Consider the following 5,091-nt stretch of genomic DNA (forward strand, 5'->3'; position numbering starts at 1 on the left):
TCGCCGCTACCTTCTATAGTCAGAGTTTTCTCTAATACAGTAGCTTTCCATTTTCAAGCCGATGCCACATGAGATTCATTAATATGAAAACTCTACGGTATAACATACACCATAGGGCTTTAAAAGATTCCAGGTGATTCTAATGTGCAGCCAAGGTTGAGAACCACTGACCTAGAGCATGGTGGAACACATAAAAAGCAATCCACAAATATTGGTTTCAACTTGTTTTTCCTCATAAAGCCCTCATCTAAATATCAAGTGGTTCCCAAAAGCTGACAATTCAAAGGCGGCTGACTTTAAATTCGATAACCTTATGGTGTTAGTTATACAGTAGAGTTTTCCTATTAATGAATCTCCTGTGGCATCTGTTTCAAAATGGAAAGCTACTGTATTATTAGAAATACTCTGTCTATAGAAGGTAGCGGTAGATGCAGTTATAGCCTGAGCTCTTGGTAAGGCATTCGCAAGCAGAAGCACCAGGGCTGGACCCAGGAGGAGAAAAAACAAAGTGGGATGCACACATTTACATCAGATGCCCCGACCCAAAGCCTTCTAGTGAGTAACTCCCAGGCCTTTGATATGTTAGTTATTCTCAGGTGTGAGCAGGAAGTATTCTGAGTACAAATGGAGGTTTGATTTTGTGCTTAAGAAGAAGGGAAACCAATGAGCAATTGTTGTACAATGAAAAAACTCTCTGAGCAATCCAGCCCACCATAAAATGTTACTACAACTACATGGACACAGACCAGCAAAAATATTTCATGTACGAAAATATTCATTGTAAATAATTCTTATAAGTAAATCCACAAAGCACTATAGGTCAGATGCCAGATTTGGCAATAGCTGCCTTACACCAAACTTTTCAGTGTAATGGTATTTGTTATGAGATTTGGTCAGTTTGGTCATTAGGTAAACATGTTATTCATATTTATAAAAGTATAAATCAACTCCTTTTGGGCTTCTCCCATTGCATCCTTGCTCTCTTCTTCCATCACCAATATTTCTTTAGGAAACATTATAATACTCTACCATTACTTAAGGCTCTAAACACCATCCTTTACCACACCTTCAACACAGTAAAACCACCAACGTGTTCACTTCTTCTACCTGACCTTTCTCCATAACTTTTAAAAGTGCCCCAAAGCCAGCTGGGACCATCCTAAGTTGTGGTGCAACAGAAGTCACTTGAATGTGTTGTCTGAAGACCTGGGCTCTCCATGACTTGGTTCCACCACTTCTCTGTAGGACTTTAAAGGACTCCTCTGAGCTCCCTGAACCAATGTTTCCTCTTCTGAAAAGAGAGAACTTGAAGTCCTCCTTCACGGAGGTGTGCGAGAGCCACCTGGGGCCTCATATGTAAAATTCTTAATAACCAAGCACATGGTAGGTACTTAATACATTAACATTACGGTAGATGGATAAATTTTTTTTTAAGTAGAAAAATGTACCAAGTACGGCTTGTATCCCCATGTCTTTATTTCCTCACCTTTAAAATAGGGATAATGTATACCATGTACGGCGATAAAAAAAATTAAATGAGGTAATAGTTCATAGTAATAGTAAGTTATACATAAATATGTTATTATTTGTCTGTGAGAAGGGGATTGGCGAGAGAGAGTAGTTATCAAAACTTCCACTAACCCTTCCTTCTATTCTAATCAGACACTCAGGCCTCTTTGGCTCTCTCTGCCCTCGTTTAAGGCCTAATCTTCACGGAACAGAAAGAAGCTAGATGAAGTCTTGCAAGTTAGATCTCTTAGTACAAAAAAAACCGGCTTTTCATGTTAGAAGCAGGTGAAAGCTCCTTGCAGGTGCCTACAATTTCTCACCGAAGCTATCTCATTTCATTCTCACAAGGCTCGGGTCAGACAGACACCACCATTCCCTTCAAAGGATGAGAAACCCAAACCTCAGAGAGGTTTAGTCGCTTGTCCAAGGCCACACAGCTACTCTTCTCAGGGAAACACCCCGCATTCCTGGAGACTAGCCCGAGGAGACACTCTGACACTCCTGTAGTTACTCCCCCAATTCCGCGCTCCCCAAAAAGCTCATTCTCAGCGCCAGCAGGACTCCTGCTGCCGCCAACAGGCCCGTAAACCGTGGAGTTCATACCTCAGACTCAGGAGCTGAGAGATGGTTCTGGACAAAACCACGTGGCCCGACTCCGCGGGGCCGCGCTCCGGGCGTGTCTGCCCGGCTCCCTCGTGCTATCTGCAACTTGCCTATAGGTGGCGCCGTGACTCGTTCAGGGAATTGGAGGGCGAGGACGCGGGCCACCAGCCGCCTCCCCCAAAGACCAATTTAAATAGTTCCTTGGCTGGAGCCCAGCACAGGAACCTTGGTAACATGGACTGCCCCCCACCCCCCACCCCGCGCGCCCCCGGCCGCTCTCTTCCTCTCCCCGCCCCTCCGCCCCCTTCCCTCTCCTCCCCCCTCCCCTCCTCCCACCCGGGCTGGCGCAGTGCGGGAACCACTAGCCTGAGCTTCCTCCGAGGCCGGCTCGGAGCCGGATCTCCAAGCGCTCCAGGCCCAGCTGGGCGCTCCTGGGCGGCGCTTAGATCCCGAGCCTCGCCGGCCCCGCCGCTCCGTCTCTGCACCCACTTTTGCCCGCAGCTGTAGGGGGTGGCGGGATGGAGGAGAGTGTGACCCCGGGAGTGCTGGGCACGGGCAGCTTTAAAAACTTCTGAAAGGCCTCGTTCAAAGCCTCCAAGGACAGACCTTGGGCGGAAGGCGGGTTCCACGAAGGGGCCTGAAAGGGGGCGGGGGTGCACCTGCAGGGCCAAGAGCGCATGGCCTGCGAAAGGGGACCGGTTCCCCCGCGGGCCCTGAAGCCCCCGCCCCGTCGGGAGAAAGGGGGAGCCCAGCGGCCCCTCCCTGGACCCTGGCTTTCCTCCTTCCCACCGGTCGGCAGCGAGGCGGGAGCTTCGGTGGCCACCGCCATCCCTGCAGGGTCTTCCTTCCCTCCCTCCCCTCCCTAGGAACCCGAGATTCCGCCGCAAAATTGAATTCCTGGCTTTTTATCCCGGCAGGAGCCATCTGAGGAAGTGGGCATCGCCATGGTGGAAACGTTCGCATTTTACACTCTACCCCCCTGCACCCTAAAAACCACTGGGGCAGGGGCAGGGCGAAGGGGAAGCGGGAGGAAGGGCCCGCGCTGGGGAAGGAAGGGGTTGGCAAGGGTCGCCCGGTAGCAGGAGGGATGGTGCCTGGCAGCGTGGGGAGCAGGCGCCGGCCGCTGTGCGCCCCGGCCGCGCTGTCCGAGGGCAGGTGGGGAGGACCGCCCGCCGCCGCCGGCCCCGCACCTCTCCCGCGGGCGGAGCGCGGACGCGGGCCCTCGCTGGGCCCAGAGACGCGCACTGCAAGGATTTGCTGAGCACCGCGTGATGAGGGTCCGCGTCCTCTGGGGTCCTTCCCAGTGAGGCTCTGGAATGAATTCGGTAAATCATTTTCTCCAAGTGTTGTTTCTGAAAAAGACAGTTTCTTGGTTCTTCTGCAATTGAGCGCTTTAGTGGGAGCAACTATGTGGAGGCTCTACTAGGAGGGTTTCCGCCACCTGCGGTCTCACTCGGTGAGACCAGCTAAGTCGTTAGTGGAATCGAATGAAGCTGCGTAATTTAAAGAAAGAAAAATCGCCGCTGAAAATAGAGTAGTTAAAAAATAAACTACATACAATGTATTGTTTGCTTGGAGTCCTTTTCCTTGATATGAGAAAATAAAATAGTTGAGTCCCCCCCCACACACCCCCAATTAACGTTTATCATACTTTCTCAAAGGCCTTGAAAGAATTATTTTAGTGAATTTTAAGAACAGTAATTGCTGACATTGCACGCAGCCAAGGTGTGAGAACAGATCGGTAGACTCCAGAAGTTTCGTTGCAACGTTAACTCTCAAATTTAGTGTCAGTTCTATTTTTTTTAAATAGGGTGGTATTTTTATTAACTCGTATTCAAGAGGTAGGGAACACGGAGAAGGAAAGCGACCAAAGGAAAAACAGAGCAATGGAAACAAAAAGAGGCGAGATTAAGTGTAACAGTCTGGTCTTCAACGAGTCCCAAGCCGGACTCCTAATGCACTGCACATTTCTGGTAGCGTCAGCTTTATCCGGAATACCCGTGGGCCTGGTCTCTAAGCGCTGCCTAAGAAAGGACTTTCCCTTTTGTGAAAGTCTAGCACTTGCTTAAGAAGTAACCCTAAGGGGAAAGGGGGTCCTCTCACAGTGACCTGAGCTGACCTTGCTGCTTTAAAATCAGCAGGTATGCGCAGCATCCCTGGTGCCCAGCATCCCAGCGCTGGAGCCGGGATGTGGTGGACAAGAGAAACAGTTGACAGTCCGAAGTGTGTCCTGAGTACCTTGACCTGGCATTTTAGCACAAAGACTGGCATGCTGAAACTATCCCCCTGATGTTAGCAAAGCTAAGAGAGTTCCCTACAAATTTGCCCACTTTGCACCCAACACTTTTGGTATAAAGGATGAAAAGAACATTTTATCCCTTAAGACTAAAATGTAGCCTTTAAAACACTCCCAACAGGGGTTGAAAGCATGTCAAGGGCTCAAAGACAAGCTTGTGTTGCCCACAAGGCAAGTGCAACTTACCAGGTTAAAGAGCAAGAAACTTTGTAAAAGTTAGAATCGCTATTCCAAGACATAGTTTGAGAAAGTGTTACCAAATAGCCTGGTAACCACAAGAGGAGCAGAGATACTTGGGGGTCTTTGGATTCTGAAAGGGAGGGGATAATTGAAACTCTGTGCACTATAGTTTGAATGTTTTCAGGTTTACTGTAAGCAGTCCTTCTATGTCCACTAAGCTAGAAGGCTATATTTCTGAGCAAAGTATTCCTAGTGATTCCCCCCCTGGAATTAAGGAGCATACGACCTTTAAAACTCTCTTGATCTGAAAAATCACAAAACTAGCAAACTCTGCCACTTTTCTCTTGAGTCTATTAAACCTTGAGTGCAAAATAATTAAGATGGTGCTTTCTCCCAGAAAGAAACTCCACGGAAAGTTTCCGCAGATGAGTGCTTTGTTAGAGCCCATTCCTTAATGGTGTGTGTGGAGGGGGGGGGGGGGAGACGGTCAGACAACAAACGGG

The sequence above is a fragment of the Myotis lucifugus genome, unplaced genomic scaffold (genome assembly GCF_000147115.1).
Source record: "Myotis lucifugus unplaced genomic scaffold, Myoluc2.0 scaffold_63, whole genome shotgun sequence".
Classification (NCBI taxonomy): Eukaryota; Metazoa; Chordata; class Mammalia; order Chiroptera; family Vespertilionidae; genus Myotis; species Myotis lucifugus.